This window comes from Lolium rigidum, chromosome 3 (assembly GCF_022539505.1).
Source record: "Lolium rigidum isolate FL_2022 chromosome 3, APGP_CSIRO_Lrig_0.1, whole genome shotgun sequence".
Lineage (NCBI taxonomy): Eukaryota > Viridiplantae > Streptophyta > Magnoliopsida > Poales > Poaceae > Lolium > Lolium rigidum.
Window position 1 is genome coordinate 108,707,100 of NC_061510.1, and position 19,199 is coordinate 108,726,298.

Below are 19,199 nucleotides of genomic sequence, written 5' to 3' on the forward strand. Positions count from 1 at the left end.
GAAAAAGCCGGGCTGCACACCGGATTTGCCGAGATGGAAGGCACGAGCAGGTGTAGCCGACTCGGCATTTGAAAACTTGCTGAAAATGTTGAAGAATATGTTTCCAAAGAATAACGAGTTGCCCGCCACTACGTACGAAGCAAAGAAGGTTGTCCGCCCTCTAGGTTTAGAGGTTCCGAAGATACATGCATGCATCAACGACCGCATCCTCTACCGCGGTGAATACGAGAATTTGAATGAATGCCCGGTATGCACTCGCATTGCGTTATAAGATCGGAGGCGATGACCCCGGTGACGATGTTGAGGGCCGAAACCCGTGAAGAGGGTTCCCGCCAAGGTGATGTGGTATGCTCCTATAATACCACGGTTGAAACGTCCGTTCGGGAACAAAGAGCATGCCAAGTTGTTGCGATGGCACAAAGAGGACCGTAAGTCGGACGGGGAGTTGAGACACCCCGCAGATGGAACGCAATGGAGAAAGATCGACAGAGAGTTCAAAGATTTTGCAGCTGACGCAAGGAACATAAGATTTGGTCTAAGTACGGATGGCATGAATCCTTTTGGCGAGCGCAGCTCCAGCCATAGTACCTGGCCCGTGACTCTATGCATCTACAACCTTCCTCCTTGGTTGTGCATGAAGCGGAAGTTCATTATGATGCCGGTGCTCATCCAAGGTCCGAAGCAACCCGGCAACGACATCGATGTGTACCTAAGGCCATTAGTTGATGAGCTTTTACAACCGTGGGGCAGACCCGGTGTCCGTGTGTGGGATGAGCACAAAGAAGAGGAATTTGACCTACGAGCGTTGCTTTTCGTAACCATCAACGATTGGCCTGCTCTTAGTAACCTTTCGGGACTCGTCAAATAAGGGATACAATGCATGCACGCACTCGCTTACATGAGACCGAAAGTGTACATTTGCCAAATTGTAAGAAGAACGTGTACCTTGGGCATCGTCGATTTCTTCCGAAAGGTCATCCAAGAAGAAAGAAAGGCAAGCATTACAACGGCAAGGCAGATCACCGGCCGAAGCCTGCGGAACACACCGGTGCCGAGGTATTTGATATGGTCAAGGGTTTGAAAGTCATCTTTGGAAAGGGTCCTGGCGGACAATCGGTTCCGAAGGGAGCCGACGGGCACGTAGCCATGTGGAAGAAGAAATCTATATTCCGGGAGCTAGAATATTGGAAAGTCCTAGAAGTCCGCTCCGCAATCGACGTGATGCACGTTACGAAGAATATTTGCGTGAACATCCTAAGCTTCTTGGGCGTGTATGGGAAGTCAAATGATACAAAGGAAGCACGGCAGGACCAGCAAAGTTTGAAAGACCCTGATGACAAGCATCCGGAACGGTTTCAAGGTCGTGCCAGCTACGCTCTGACCAAAGAAGAGAAGGTCATCTTTTTTGAATGCCTGAGCAGTATGAAGGTCCCGTCAGGATTCTCGTCCAATATAAAGGGAATAATAAACATGGCGGAGAAAAAGTTCCAAAACCTGAAGTCTCACGACCGCCACGTGATTATGACGCAATTGCTTCCGATTGCTTTGAGGGGGCTCCTGCCGGAAAATGTTCGAGTAGCCATTGTGAAGCTATGTGCATTCCTCAATGCAATCTCTCGGAAGGCAATCAATCCGGAAGTTCTACCACGGTTACGGAACGATGTGATCCAATGTCTTGTCGGTTTCGAGTTGGTGTTCCCGCCATCCTTCTTCAATATTATGACGCACCTCCTGGTTCACCTAGTCGATGAGATTTCCATTCTCGGTCCTGTATTTCTACACAATATGTTCCCCTTCGAGAGGTTCATGGGAGTATTAAAGAAATATGTTCGTAACCGTGCTAGGCCGGAAGGAAGCATCGCCAAGGGCTATGGAAATGAGGAGGTAATTGAGTTTTGTGTTGACTTTGTTCCCGACCTTAAGCCGATTGGTCTTCCTCAATCGCGGCACGAGGGGAGACTAAGTGGAAAAGGCACGATCGGAAGGAAATCAATGATATGTATGGACGGCCATTCTCCGACCGAAGCACACCACACGGTTCGACCAATTCCAGCTTGGTGGCTCCGTACTTTGAGAAACACAAGAATATTTTACGCTCGGACAACCCCGGGAAGCCCGAATCCTGGATTAGGAAGGCCCACATGGAGACTTTCGGCGGTTGGTTGAGAAAACATTTAATGAGTGACAATAAGGTTGTAGATCAGCTGTACATGTTGGCCAAGACACCATCTTCGACTATAACGACTTTCCAAGGGTACGAGATAAATGGGAATACATTTTACACGATCGCCCAAGATAAAAAGAGCACCAACCAAAACAGTGGTGTCCGCTTTGATGCAGCAACCGAGAATGGGCAAAAGGTCACATATTATGGTTACATAGAGGAGATATGGGAACTTGACTATGGACCCTCCTTTAGGGTCCCTTTATTCCGGTGCAAATGGTTCAAGCTAACAGGAGGTGGGGTAAAGGTGGACCAGCAATACGGAATGACAATGGTGGATTTCAACAATCTTGGTTACCTTGACGAACCATTCGTCCTAGCGAAAGATGTCGCTCAGGTTTTCTATGTGAAGGACATGAGTAGCAAACCGAGGAAACGGAAAGATAAGAAAACGATCGAGTACATCATGCGATGATCCAAAGCGCCACATTGTTCTTTCGGGGAAAAGAAACATCGTGGGAGTGGAGGACAAGACAGACATGTCGGAAGATTATAATATGTTTGCTGAAATTCCGCCCTTCAAAGTGAACACCGACCCAAGCATTAAGTTAAATGATGAGGATGCTCCATGGATACGGCACAATCGTAAGCAAGCGGGGACACAAGGGAAGAAATGATGTGTAATAATTTATTATACCAAACTTTGTTGAATGAATCATGTGAATTATATTACCCGTGATGTGTTTGGTGTCCATTTTCGAATGATTCAATTGACTCGAGATAGCACCGATGATACATGAAATTTGGAGTGACTAAGTCATACTCCCGCATACATGAAATTTGGAGTGACTAAGTCATACTCCTGCATATAGGAAATTTGGAGTGACTAAGTCATACTCCTACATACATGAAATTTGGAGTGATTTAGTCATACTCCTGCCTAGGCGTATAATATGCATACTCGTAGTCTTCATAGCCGCCGCCATTGTACTGGTAGTCGTCGCCTTCTAAGTTGCCGGCGTCATCGTCGGCTGCTCGTCGTCGCTCGTCGTCGGGCGGCGCTCGTGGCTCGAACCGAGGGTAGCGCAGGCGGGGGATATCGCCGGCCGTGATGTAGTCCATGACGCTCGCGGAGTCCGGCCGTACCACCATAGCCGACGGCCGGCCTCGTGGAAGTTTCCGGGAGGCGGACCGTCCTCCTCATACCCGGCGAGCGCCCTCTCACGCCGATTGATGAAGAAGGCGTCCCAAGTATGCTGGTTATCGGGATGCCGGCGGGGATTCATCCGCTGCTCCGGCGTGAGGTCGAGGTAGTAGTGGTTCGTGATGGCCGCCCGGCGCGCAGCACTCGAGGGACGGGAGGGACCGGCACGCCGCCGGCGCTTAGGCTCCAGCCGGCAGGGACGCGGTAGCCCGGAGGGCAAGGGTAGTTCGAGGCGCAAAGCTCCTCCACCTGCCGGTAGGTTAGAGTGGGTGCGGTGGAAGCCATGAGAGAGTGATGAGAGATTGTAGAGATGTGATGCTGGCCAAGGCGGGCTACCTATATGTAGTGACAAATGGCGGGAAAAATGGGAGCGGGAAGACAGGAGGCGGGAAGAAAGAGGCGGGAGAAAGTGGCGGGAAGAAATTGGCGGCAAAAAATTGGCGGGAAGAAAGAGGCCGGAAGAAATTGGCGGGAAACAATTGGCGGGAAGAAAGAGGCGGGAAGACGGGGAAGAAATGGCGGGAAGACGAGGAGGGAAGAGGGGGTCGGCGGAAAGAGGCGGGTAGAGGGGGCCAACGAACTTTTGAATTGAATTAGTTTTATTTTTATGAATTTTTGATAATTTGTATTTTTAAAATTTTGAATTGAATTAGTTTTATTTTTATGAATTTTTTGATATATTATTTGTATTTTTAAGATTTTGAATTGAATTAGTTTTATTTTTATGAATTTTTTGATATATTATATGTATTTTAAACATTTTGAATTGAATTAGTTTTATTTTTCTTAGTTTTTTGATATATTATTTGTATTTTTAAGATTTTGAATTGAATTAGTTTTTTTTCTGATTTTTTTGATATATTATTTGTATTTTTAAAATTTTGAATTGAATTAGTTTTATTTTTCTGATTTTTTTGATATATTATATGTATTATATGATTTTCAAAAAAGAAAAGAATTTTCAAAAAGAGCTTTAGTCGCGGTTGGCCTGGCCAACCGCGACTAAAGGTCCTTGCGCGCGGAAAATAAAAACCGGGCGAAAATACCTTTAGTCGCGGTTGGGGTCCCCAACCGCGACTAAAGGTACCCCTTTAGTCGCGGTTGGCGACCCCAACCGCGACTAAAGGGGGGGTCCCTATATATTCGCGCACGGCGAACCGCCGCGCGCGCCACAGTTCTTCTTCCTCGATCTGAGACGCCGCGCCGCCCTCGTCGTCTCCACGCCGTCCTCGTCGTCTCCGCGCCGCCCTCGTCGTCTCCGCGCCGCCCTCTCGTCGTCTCCGCGCCGCCCTCGTCGTCTCCGCGCCGCCCTCGTCGTCTCCGCCCCGGCCCGTAAGGATCTCCGGCCAAATCCAACGCGCGCCGCCGCCCGCGTGCCGCGCCGCCGTGTCGCCGCAGCCGCCGCGCCACTGAGAGGAAGGTGCGGCGCCGCACGAGAGGAAGGGGCGGCGCCGCACGAGAGGAAGGGGGGCGGCGCCGCCGGCCAGAGAGAGGCGCGCGCCGGCCAGTACAGGGGCGCCGCGCGCGCGGCGCACCCCCGGCCAAATTTTTTTTTCTTTTTTTTTTAGTTTTAGTTCTTGTTAATTTCGAAATTAAAATTAACTAAAATTGGACTTAAAAAAAAACTAAAATTGAATCATCATATCTGAATCTAAAATTGGACTTAAAAAAAACTAAAATTGGACTTAAAAAAAACTAAAATTGAATCATCATATTAGCTTAAAAATTGTTTTGTTTTGTTGGTTAGACACAAAATATCAATCCCAAACAACATAATTTGAATTGGATCTCATTGATCGAACATCTTCCATGATTTAGTACTGCACCACATTGAACCTCGCGGTTATTCACAAGAACCCTCCCGCATTCCCACTCGCGGCACCCCGCGGTCAACTCGGTTGCTTCCCGAGACGCACACATGCAATAGCTAGGGCGGCGCCCGCCGGCGCACCCCCGGCCCCTCCAATCTCTCCCGGCGCACACACGCGCTCTTCTCGCGACACCCTCTCCCACCCCTTCTAGCTCGCCGGCCCCCTCCTTTTGGCACCGCCCTTTCGCCACCGCCACCGCCCCCTTCTTCACTTAATTAATTTGTTTTGACTACATGTTTTCGGGACCGACATATGGCGGACGATAGAGGTGACCCGATTCTGGACAACTATGATCCGGACGCTGAAGACCATATGTTCGGCATCATAAAAGGCGATATTCCTTTTGTGCCGACCGGAGAAGAAGAAGATGATATCGCTTCTTATCCGAACTTTGAGTGTGAAGATGAAGGGCGCCGTCGGCAAGCGGATGATGCCGAAGAAACGTCGATAAACGACGATCTTCAATTGGAAGTAGCAACCACCTCCGGCGCCGAGGTATATATATATATATATACATATTGAGCGTCTGGTGATACAACTAACTGATTTGAATAAATGTGTGTGTACTAACGCGCGCGACTCTCTTTCTTATTTTAGCCCTCGGCCGGATCGTCGAAAAAATCGAGTACGTCGTCGTCAAAGCGTGGCGCAACCAAGACGATGAAAGCAGGAGAAACATGCACCATCGATGTTGTCGACGAAGCAACCGGCAGGCCGCTGGAGCCCAGCAAGAACGCCACCAAGTTTGTCGGCCAATGCGGAGCCGTTGTTAGAGACAACGTCTCGATCACCCGCCGAGAGTGGAATGAGCCAAAGAAGGCACGTGTTGGTTTTACTTTTGTCGAACGAGAGAGAAAAAAAAGATTGCTTCAACAAGCTTATGGAACATTTCGTTCTACCTCCGAATACCGCAAATACGATGAGGAGGGTAACAAGATTGCGGAAAACAAGAAGAGGCGCAAGCTAGTCAAACAGATTCGCTCTTTCTAGGATGGCCAACGCATTCCGGAAATACAAGCAAAATCTAGCCCATGACTTTGTCAACCAGGGCAAGACTCCGGATTTCAAAGGACAATATGAGAAACTCGCAACATGATTGGCCAGAATTTGTGAAGCAAAAGAAATCGGAGCAGTTCCTTGAACTATCGAAAAAAAATAAGGAAAATGCGGCCAAGAAGGAGTACAATCATAAAATGGGGCCGGGAGGGTATCGCTTTTGGCAGCCTAAGTGGGAGAAGATGGAGAACGAGCTGAGGGCGCGAGGAATCCGTCCAGGTACGGAGGGATGGGACCCAAGGGCCAAAAGCTGGTGGTACGGGCATGGGGGATCGGCGAACCCGGAGACGAGGGAGTGTGTTTACCAGGGCAAAATAATTACACCCACCCAAAACCTTATTGAGGCAATGAGGGATGCTCAAGAGGGAGGATCAGGTTCAACGGAGAGAACGACGCCCGACAAAAGCCCTCGGGAATCCTGAACACGGAGGACGTGTACGAGGCATGCCCGGGGACATTTCGTGGAAACTAGGGTTCCCCGGAAAGATGACCCGTACGGTTACGGAGCCGTAAGAGAAAGATGGATCGGGATGCGGATGTTGTGGCGAAGTTGGTAACGGAAATGGATGTGATGAAGAAAACCGTGAGTGTACTAGTCGCCGAAAGAGATGCAGCTCGGGCGCAGCATGAAGATCATCCAATGGATCTCGGAAGCCAGCGGCGGAGAAGAAGCGGCGTGGCTTCCACGGAGGCCTCACCGGCTGGTGCACCGACGATCGAAATTACTGCACCGGAGCCTCAGCTGGTGGTCGAGATTCTTGCACCGGAGCCTCCTCGCTACCCCGTGGACGATATAAAGGAGATGAAAGCATGTCATCCGTATTATCCTATCGGGAACATGTCCATGAAGGTAGCCATCGGCGGTGCTTTACCACCGGAGCACTCCACCACAACAACCCCATTCAAGATGGCTATGCTCGTGTGACGGTGGAGGAGATAGTCCAAGGGTTTGAGGACCCGGACATTGACATTGCTACACCCGAAGGGGTGAAAAGACTTGGAGATGTCAAGCGCCGGTTCATTCTATGGCAGAAGAAATTTATCAAGTTTCCGGGCGAGGCGCCAACAAGTCCACCCCGTACGGTGGTGGTGGTGGCGGTGGCGGTGACGGTGGCGGTGGCGGTGGCGGTGACGGTGGCGGTGGCGGTGACGGTGGCGGTGGTGCTTCACCTAATACACCTCATTCACGTCGGCAGACGCCGCCCCCGGTCCTCGTCCGGCGGGTGATCGGACACCGGTACCGCCCCAATCCACCTCCGGCGAAGAAGCGAAGCGAGTCTCGGGTTATTAACCCGGACCCTTACGTACCTAAGAAAACAAAGGTACCGGAGGTATCACCGAAGCCTCTCCCCAGGAGGTCTTGGGAAAGTAGTGCCGAGGAAGTCGAGGCGGGCGCGGCTCGCTGATTTAGAGAAATGGAAGGCAAGCGTCCGAGAAGAAAATAGAGGGCGAGCCCAAGCCGGTATATTCCGACAAGGAAAAGCGAGTGGGCTAAGTCATTTTTGAACACACCGTCCCAAGCCGCGAAGAATGCGCTTCGACGACTATTTACGTGAACTTCGTAGGCAAGCACTCGCGTTCAAGAACAGGAAAGAGTTGGCGGAGAAGAAAGCCTTGAAGGACGAGGCCGAGTCAAAATTAGAAAGGGGGAAAGAAGTTGCCCAGCTCGGGGAACAAAGTAAACAATCGATCGCCCCGCTCATAGTGCAAGCCGCTGGTCCGGATGCCCCCGATATCATAGCAGCTGCGGCAGCTACATGGATTGACCTGTAGAAAGTGCCGGAAAACAAGCGGCCGACTTAGGTATCACTCTTCGTGCGGTGTTAGGCCTTGATGAGGCGCCAATGAAGGACGTAGTATTTTCATATGTGAAGAATGGCCCTCTCATCGAGCTCGCGCGAGAAGAGGATCTACCTCGACAAATGAAAGGTCTGCTAAATTGGTACAAGGGTTACATAAAACATGAAAACGCCAAAGACTATATCTATGCGGAAGTTAAATATGTGCATCACTTCAAACGTTATCGGGTACAAATTCCTCCGAGTGAATTGTTCCGGTTGTTCAATCTGCGCGAGCTCGACAAATCTATCATCGGTTGCTACGTTACGTAAGTGATTTATTAATTTCTACCCCATCTCGTTCATTGCCTCGCACTATATATATATATTGTCCTAACTATCTTGTTGTGTACGCTATATATTATGCGAGAATGAAGAAGCGGGAAATGCGAATAAGGAACATCCATGATGTTGGGTTCATTGACCCACACATCGTTAATTCATATGTGTTAGAATACCACCCCGCCGACGTGGAGGAAGACTCGTGGCGGTTTATTAGAAAACAGCAAGAGAAAAGTGATATTCTATTTCCTTACCATTTTGGGTGAGTGTTTCTGTCTTGAGCACATTCTCTTTTGTTTACTCCATGCATGGTATGTGGCTAATCGATGAGTTATGCATGATCTGTGCATGTATCGTGTCCGCGGGTTCCACCTGGATTCTTATGGTAATTAAAGTTCAGACCTCCTCGGTTCTCGTCCACGACTCTCCGAATATGGATCCGGCGCTTTGGGGCGACATGAGAAAAATGATGCAAAAGTAATTATTTTCATTCATTTGCGCTCTATATCGATCGGCCTATTTCGTTCATCATTTCCTAATATCAAGTAACTAATTAATAACTCTCTTGTTTATTTACTTTTCTTTGCCTCGTAGGGTTTGGAGACGGTTCGTAGATACCAAGGTCGGTGAATTCAAAAAAGAGCTACATTTTAAAATGGCGAGTGCCGACGATCTGGGGATACTCGGCCACCGGGGACCAATCTATGTGGATACTATGTTTGTGAGAGGATCCGGAGATACCGCAATGAGCGGGACCGGACGTGTGAGAACAACATCCTGAGGAATAACCTCCGGAAGACGCTTAGTCCGGAAGCTCGCTTCCGACCACTTCAAGAGGAACTAGCTGGATGGTTGGCGAGGGAAGTCATCGATCCTAGAGGAGAACACTATTACGATGACGTAGATCTTTATACGCACCGGAATTTGTAACTAACTTGTTCAAAATTGTATATGGTCATCCGATATTGAATATATATTGTATATGGTCATCCGATATTGAATATATATTGTATATTACTCTTGAATTCTTTTTGGTTCTAATTTCAAATTTGTTTGAAATTGTACATTCATATGCATGTATGTATACGAGTACCGTAGAATATGTGAAACTCCTTCAAAATTAAAACCCAAAAGAAATAAAATAATACAAATTAAAAAGAAACCAGATTTAGGGGGAGGGGGCTAAACCCTAAACCTCGCGGAGGCCTTTAGTCGCGGTTGGCCGGAAGAACCGCGACTAAAGGTCCTCCGCCCGGCGCTCGCCCTGCGGCCCACGTGGATGGGCCTTTAGTCGCGGTTCGTAAGGAACCGCGACTAAAGGGGGGGCCTTTAGTCGCGCTACTTTGGTCGCGGTTGGGCCACCGCGACTAATGGCAGTTGCCAACCGCGACCAAAGCCCCTTTTTCCACCAGTGCTTAGACTTAAACAACTTAAACATTGTGTCGGTGCAGAAACTTTTTTTGTTTGTTTGCGAGTAGGTTATCACAGTACCACGTGTGTCGGTGCAGAAACTTCATTAGCCCTATAGCAGTTCATCCCACGCTTTACAATAATTTCGCGCGGATCGCAGTTGCACTCTTGTCAACGAAATCATATTGTAGTTTCATGGTGTAATATGAGAGTTTTATTCTAGCAAAAAACAGGCCATCATTTAGAGCATATTCAGTTTTAGAGTTATCCATCACATGTTGAAGGAGTTTATTTACCGAAAGTAACATTACAGATGCACAAGCATACTTAACCACACATATCAGACTAAGCACATGCATCAGACCTTCACATGGAACAAGTAGCAGTGCAAGGTAGGAGAGGAAAAACACGTACATCGCGACCGGGAAGGTCGTACCAGCAGCACCACCATGGGAGTTGTTGATGTCGCCCATGGTGTAGTCGGAGTCGTTGATGAAGCAGTCGAACCGGCGAAGAAGAGCACGAACAGCAGCGAGCAGTCGCGCCGAGACGCTCCCCAAAAACCTTGCCCGTCTCCCGGTGCAGGATCTCAACGGACGGGGTTTCGGAGGCCTTCTCTCCCGGACGGCTGTGCACGCAGTCGCCAGGATGGGGAAGATTAGAGAGTAGCGTAGCAAAAGGAACTTCATAAGAGAGACGGACTAGAGAGTTCTGAGAGCTATATTCTCCAGATCTGATCTGTCTCCTTGTATAGCCTGGGAGGAGAGCCGCCCCGACCGCATTTCCACGCGTAGGAAGCCAGGGACACACGGCGAGCATGCACATGCAGGTCGACACGTACCCAACTCAGTTGGTGCACCAAGCAAAAATTTAGGCTTCCTTGAGTGTGTCTCGAACTCGAACTCGAGTCACGAAACACGACGTGCGTGCGTGATGTGTCGTGACGTGACGTGTGATGTCTACGGGAGCTTCTATTCTTGTAGACAGTGTTGGGCCTCCAAGAGTAGAGGTTTGTAGAACAGCAGCAAGTTTCCCTTAAGTGGATACCCAAGGTTTATCGAACTCAGGGAGGAAGAGGTCAAAGATATCCCTCTCATGCAACCCCGCAACCACAAAGCAAGAAGTCTCTTGTGTCCCCAACACACCTAATAGGTGCACTAGTTCGGCGAAGAGATAGTGAAATACAGTGTGGTATGAATAAGTAGTAGCAACGGCACCGGAAAAGTGCTTTGCCCAGGACGATAAACAAGCAGTAGTAATGCAGAGCAGTAGTAACGCAGTAGAAACAAGTAAACAAGCAGCGATAGCGATATTTAGGAACAAGGCCTAGGGATTAGACTTTCACTAGTGGACACTCTCAACATTGATCACATAACGAACGGATAAATGCATACTCTACACTCTTGTTGGATGATGAACACATTGCGTAGGATTACACGAACCCTCAATGCCGGAGTTAACAAGCTCCACAATAATGCTCATATTTTAGTAACCTTTAGTGTAAGATAGATCAAAAGACTAAACCAAGTACTAGCATAGCATGCACACTCGTTACCTTCATGCATATGTAGGAGGAATAGATCACATCAATATTATCATAGCAATAGTTAACTTCGCAATCTACAAGAGATCATGATCATAGCATAAACCAAGTACTAACACGGTGCACACACTCGTCACCTTTGCACACGTGCAGGAGGAATAGAACTACTTTAATAACTTTGCTAGAGTAGCACATAGAATAGTGGTGATACAAAACTCATATGAATCTCAATCATGTAAAGCAGCTCATGAGATTATTGTATTGAGGTACATGGGAGAGAGATGAACCACATAGCTACAGCGGAGCCCTCAGCCTCGGGGTGGATTACTCCCTCCTCATCATGGAGGCAGCGATGGCGGTGAAGATGGCGGTGAAGACGGCGGTGGAGACGGCTCCGGGGCAATTCCCCGTCCCGGCAGGGTGCCGGAACAGAGACTTCGTCCCCCGAATTTGAGTTTCGCGATGTGGCGGCGCCCCGGAGTCTTTCCGGAGGTTCGTCTTTTCTGTCGATGTTTTTAGGTCACGACGGCTTAAATAGGCGAAGAATCGGAGTCGGAGGGGCCACGGGGTGGTGCCACCATAGGGGCGCGCCCCCTTGGGCCGCGCGGCCGGTGGTGTGGGCCCCCACGGCACCCCTCCGACTCTTCTCTCGGTGCTCCGGAAGCTTCCGGGAATTATAAGGCCCTCGGTCTTGATTTCGTCCGATTCCGAAAATATTTCTTTACTAGGATTTCGAAACCAAAAACAGCGAGAAAACAACAACCGGCACTTCGGCATCTTGTTAATAGGTTAGTTCCGAGAAAATGCACGAATATGACATAAAGTGTGCATAAAACATGTAGGTATCATCAATAATATGGCATAGAACATAAGAAATTATCGATACGTCGGAGACGTATCAAGCATCCCCAAGCTTAGTTCCGCTCGTCCCGAGCAGGTAAAACGATAACAAAGATAATTTCTGAAGTGATATGCCATCATAAACTTGATCATATTGTAAACATATGTAATGAATGCAGCGATCAAAACAATGGTAATGACATGAGTAAACAAGCTGAATCATAAAGCAAAGACTTTTCATGAATAGTACTTCAAGACAAGTATTAATAAGTCTTGCATAAGAGTTAACTCATAAAGCAATAAATCAAAGTAAAGGCATTGAAGCAACACAAAGGAAGATTAAGTTTCAGCGGTTGCTTTCAACTTGTAACATGTATATCTCATGGATAATTGTCAACATAGAGTAATATAACAAGTGCAATATGCAAGTATGTAAGAATCAATGCACAGTTCACACAAGTGTTTGCTTCTTGAGGTGGAGAGAGATAGGTGAACTGACTCAACATAAAAGCAAAGAGAATGGTCCTTCAAAGAGGAAAGCATCGATTGCTATATTTGTGCTAGAGCTTTTATTTTGAAAACATGAAACAATTTTGTCAACGGTAGTAATAAAGCATATGAGTTATGTACATTATATCTTACAAGTTGCAAGTCTCATGCATAGTATACTAATAGTGCCCGCACCTTGTCCTAATTAACTTGGACTACCGGATCTTTGCAATGCACATGTTTTGACCAAGTGTCACAATGGGGTACCTCCATGCCGCTCGTACAAAGGTCTAAGGAGAAAGCTCGCATTTTGGATTTCTCGCTTTTGATTATTCTCAACTTAGACATCCATACCGGGACAACATGGACAACAGATAATGGACTCCTCTTTAATGCATAAGCATGTGGCAACAATTATTATTCTCATATGAGATTGAGGATATATGTCCAAACTGAAACTTCCACCATGAATCATGGCTTTAGTTAGCGGCCCAAAGTTCTTCTCTAACAATATGCATGCTCCAACCATAAAGGTGGTAGATCTCTCTTGCTTCAGACAAGACGGACATGTATAGCAACTCACATGATATCCAACAAAGAATAGTTGATGGCGTCCCCGAAACATGGTTATCGCACAACAAGCAACTTAATAAGAGATAAAGTGCATAAGTACATATTCAATACCACAATAGTTTTTAAGCTATTTGTCCCATGAGCTATATATTGCAAAGGTGAATGATGGAATTTTAAAGGTAGCACTCAAGCAATTTACTTTGGAATGGCAGATAAATACCATGTAGTAGGTAGGTATGGTGGGCACAAATGGCATAGTGGTTGGCTCAAGTATTTTGGATGCATGAGAAGTATTCCCTCTCGATACAAGTTTTAGGCTAGCAAGGTTATTTGAAACAAACACAAGGATGAACGGTACAGCAAAACTCACATAAAAGACATATTGTAAACATTATAAGACTCTACACCGTCTTCCTTGTTGTTCAAAACTCAATACTAGATATTATCTAGACTCTAGAGAAACCAAATATGCAAACCAAATTAGCAAGCTCTAAGTGTTTCTTCATTAATGGGTGCAAAGTATATGATGCAAGAGCTTATACATGAGCACAACAATTGCCAAGTATCAAATTATTCAAGACATTCTACCAATTACTACATGTAGCATTTTCCGTTTCCAACCATATAAAAATGAACGAAGCAGTTTTAACCTTCGCCATGAACACTAAAAGATAAAGCGAAGAACACATGTGTTCATATGAACCAGCGGAGCGTGTCTCTCTCCCACACAAGCATTTATTCAAACAAAAACAAAAAAAAAAACAAACTGACGCTCCAAGTAAAGTACATAAGATGTGGCCGAATAAAAATATAGTTTCAAGAGAAGGAACCTGATAATTTGCCGATGAAGAAGGGGATGCCTTGGGCATCCCCAAGCTTAGACGCTTGAGTCTTCTTATAATATGCAGGGGTGAACCACCGGGGCATCCCCAAGCTTAGAGCTTTCACTCTCCTTGATCATAGTATATCATCCTCCTCTCTTGACCCTTGAAAACTTCCTCCACACCAAACTCGAAACAAACTCATTAGAGGGTTAGTGCATAATCAAAAACTCACATGTTCATAGGTGACACAATCATTATTAACACTTCTGGACATTGCTCAAAGCTACTGGAAGGTAATGGAACAAAGAAATCCACCCAACACAACGAAAGAAGCAATGCGAAATAAAAGGCAGAATCTGTCAAAACAGAACAGTCCGTAAAGACGAATTTTAAAAGGGCACCAGACTTGCTCAAATGAAAATGCCCAAATTGAATGAAAGTTGCGTACATATCTGAGGATCACTCACGTAAATTGGCATAATTTTCTGAGTTACCTACAGAGAATTAGACCCAGATTCGTGACAGCAAAGAAATCTGGAACTGCGCAGTAATCCAAATCTAGTACTTACTTTACTATCAAAGACTTTACTTGGCACAACAAAAACATAAAACTAAGATAAGGAGAGGTTGCTACAGTAGTAAACAACTTCCAAGACACAAATATAAAACAAAGTACTGTAGCAAAATAACACATGGGTTATCTCCCAAGAAGTTCTTTCTTTATAGCCATTAAGATGGGCTCAGCAGTTTTAATGATGCACTCGCAAGAAATAGTAGTTGAAGCAAAAGAGAGCATCAAGAGGCAAATTCAAAACACATTTAAGTCTAACATGCTTCCTATGCATAGGAATCTTGTAAATAAACAAGTTCATGAAGAGCAAAGTAACAAGCATAGGAAGATAAAACAAGTGTAGCTTCAAAAATTTCAGCACATAGAGAGGTGTTTTAGTAACATGAAAATTTCTACAACCATATTTTCCTCTCTCATAATAACTTTCAGTAGCATCATGAGCAAACTCAACAATATAACTATCACATAAAACATTCTTATCATGAGTCTCATGCATAAAATTATTACTCTCCACATAGGCATAATCAATTTTATTAGTTGTAGTGGGAGCAAATTCAACAAAGTAGCTATCATTATTATTCTCATCAAGTGTAAGAGGCATAGTATAATCACAACAAAATTTACTCTCCATAGTAGGTGGCACCAAAAGACCACTATCATTATAATCATCATAAATAGGAGGCAAAGTATCGTCAAATAAAATTTTCTCCTCAATGCTTGGGGGACTAAAAAGATCATGAAAACCAGCTTCCCCAAGCTTAGAACTTTCTACATTATTATCAAAAATGGTGTTCAAAGCGTTCATACTAATATTACTACCAGCATGCAAATAAGATTCCATAGGTTTTTTAATTTTCGCATCAAACAATCCATGTTTTAAATCAGGAAATAGAATAAGAAGCTCATTGTTGTCCATTATGCCAAACTAGTGTAAACAAGAAACAAAAAGATGCATTGCAGGATCTAAAGGAAATAGCTTCGAGTACAAACACAATGGCGCCAGAAAAGTACTCGTTACCCGGAACCGGAGTATGAGTGCCTTTTTACCTTTCCTCCCAGGCAACGACGCCGGAAAAGTGCTTGATGTCTACGGGAGCTTCTATTTTTGTAGACAAGTGTTGGGCCTCCAAGAGCGGAGGTTTGTAGAACAGCAGCAAGTTTCCCTTAAGTGGATACCCAAGGTTTATCGAACTCGGGGAGGAAGAGGTCAAAGATATCCCTCTCATGCAACCCCGCAACCACAAAGCAAGAAGTCTCTTGTGTCCCCAACACACCTAATAGGTGCACTAGTTCGGCGAAGAGATAGTGAAATACAGGTGGTATGAATAAGTAGTAGCAACGGCACCGGAAAAGTGCTTTGCCCGGGACGAGTAAACAAGCGAGTAGTAATGCAGCAGTAGTAACGCAGTAGAAACAAGAAACAAGCAGCGATAGCGATATTTAGGAACAAGGCCTAGGGATTAGACTTTCACTAGTGGACACTCTCAACATTGATCACATAACGAACGGATAAATGCATACTCTACACTCTTGTTGGATGATGAACACATTGCGTAGGATTACACGAACCCTCAATGCCGGAGTTAACAAGCTCCACAATAATGCTCATATTTTAGTAACCTTTAGTGTAAGATAGATCAAAAGACTAAACCAAGTACTAGCATAGCATGCACACTGTAATGCATATGTAGGAGGAATAGATCACATCAATATTATCATAGCAATAGTTAACTTCGCAATCTACAAGAGATCATGATCATAGCATAAACCAAGTACTAACACGGTGCACACACTGTCACCTTTGCACACGTGCGGGAGGAATAGAACTACTTTAATAACTTTGCTAGAGTAGCACATAGAATAGTGGTGATACAAAACTCATATGAATCTCAATCATGTAAAGCAGCTCATGAGATTATTGTATTGAGGTACATGGGAGAGAGATGAACCACATAGCTACGACGGAGCCCTCAGCCTCGGGGTGGATTACTCCCTCCTCATCATGGAGGCAGCGATGGCGGTGAAGATGGCGGTGAAGACGGCGGTGGAGACGGCTCCGGGGGCAATTCCCCGTCCCGGCAGGGTGCCGGAACAGAGACTTCGTCCCCGAATTGGAGTTTCGCGATGTGGCGGCGCCCCTGGAGTCTTTCTGGAGGTTCGTCTTTTCTGTCGATGTTTTTAGGTCACGACGGCTTAAATAGGCGAAGAATCGGAGTCGGAGGGGCCACGGGGTGGTGCCACCATAGGGGCGCCCCCTTGGGCCGCGCGGCCAGGTGGTGTGGGCCCCCCGGCACCCCTCCGACTCTTCTCCGGTGCTCCGGAAGCTTCCGGGAATTATAAGGCCCTCGGTCTTGATTTCGTCCGATTCCGAAAATATTTCTTTACTAGGATTTCGAAACCAAAAACAGCGAGAAAACAGCAACTGGCACTTCGGCATCTTGTTAATAGGTTAGTTCCAGAAAATGCACGAATATGACATACAGTGTGCATAAAACATGTAGGTATCATCAATAATATGGCATAGAACATAAGAAATTATCGATACGTCGGAGACGTATCAACGTGCCGAGCCGAGGCAGGGCGGGCGGAGGAGGAGGAGTGCGCGAGGGCTCCTTCTATTCTCACTCACTTGGAAAGACTAGAATAGCAACCCTTATATACCACTCCAACTCTCTCGCAACTAGCAATGTGGGACTAAAATTTGTCCCCCAAGGCTGTCCCAAGCTGTCAACGTGATGGGCCTTGAGATTTCAGGAATTGTAGATTAAATGAGCTGCCTTATTGGGCTGCAGCCCATCTACATTTAACAATCCCCCACCAGATCTCATATGCACATCAGATGACACATTAGTTCCATTCACTGTTTAATATACCTGCACTTCAGTGGAGACTGTTAAGTTGAACTTCCACCTAGACAAGGAGTTACGCTTGACTACAACTGAACAATGGACTATGCCTTGAATTGACAGTCTTTGTGCAGCAAGTTTCACTCAATGTCGGCACGATACTAGGCTACCATAGCCTTCCTCTCGGGTGGAGCTTATAAGTCATATCCTCGGCCCTTCATGAGCTTACTAGAGATTCACCCAAATCTCCCACACTGTGACCAGTAGTGTCACTCGTAGAGGTGTGTTCTTCAAAGATCGCCCTGTAGGACAACGTCTTCGCTCATCAAGAGCCGCTCAGAACACATTAAGACATTGTCAACCTGCCTTACAGTAACTATGAGAGAATTGCATCTGCAGCGGAGTGGGAGTATTAAATTTTCTCTCAACTCAGTTGCTCCGGTTTGTTTTCCCAGGTTCTAGTTCACAGAATTTCTGATCACATAGGTTGGGTTACCCCCTCGGCAACTCAGGTGGGTCTCAAACCCATCTCCCTCGATGCTAGGTCTATCATGTTTCTTGATAGTCCTTTTGTGAAAGGATCTGCCAGATTTTTAGCACTTTGGACATCCAATGCTATCACTCCGGAGTTCTTCAGTTTTCTGACAGACTCCAGTCTCCTCTTGATATGAACTTTTCATATTATCCTTAGAACTTTTCACTTTAATAATCACAGTTTGATTATCACAGTTCATGAGGATGGCCGGTATTGGTTTTTCAACCATAGGCAAGTCCATCAAGAGCTCACGAAGCCATTCCGCTTCGACGGTAGCTGTATCTAATGCTGTGAGTTCTGCTTCCATAGTTGACCTTGTTAAGATGGTCTGCTTGCAAGACTTCCAGGAAACAGCGCCACCACCAAGAGTGAAAACATATCCACTTGTGGCTTTCATCTTAGCATCTGAAATCCAATTGGAATCACTATACCCTTCAAGTCCACTTGGATACCCGGTATAATGAATTCCATAACTCATGGTTCCCTTTAGATAGCGCATTACTCTCTCAAGAGCATGCCAATAATCATCTCCCGGGTTGGCCACAAACCGGCTAAGTTTGCATACAGCAAATGAGATATCATGCCTCGTAGCGCAAGCTAAATACATGAGTGAACCAATGATTTGAGAGTATCTTAATTGATCTCTAGTTGCCTTTCATTCTTTCGAAGAAAGACACTATGATCATAAGGTGTGAGAGAAGATTTGCAATCAACATAGCCAAATCTTCTCAACACCTTCTCAACATAATGAGATTGCACAAGTGTAATCCCATTATTCTCATCTCTCAGTAGCTTGATGTTTAATATAACATCAGCTTCTCCAAGATCTTTCGTTTCGAAACACTGAGATAAGAAGGTTTTGACCTCCTCAATCACTTTTAGACTTGTCCCAAGAATTAGTATGTCATCCACATACAAGCATAGGACAACTCCCTCACCCCCACCATGGCGGTAGTACACACATTTGTCAGCTTCATTAACAACAAAGCCCACAGATGTCAGAGTTCTTTCAAACTTCTCATGCCATTGTTTGGGTGCTTGTTTGAGACCATACAAAGATTTCTTCAATTTGCACACCTTTCTTTCTTGACCTTCTAGTACGAAACCATCGGGCTGTTCCATGTAAATTTCCTCGTCCAACTCTCCATTTAGG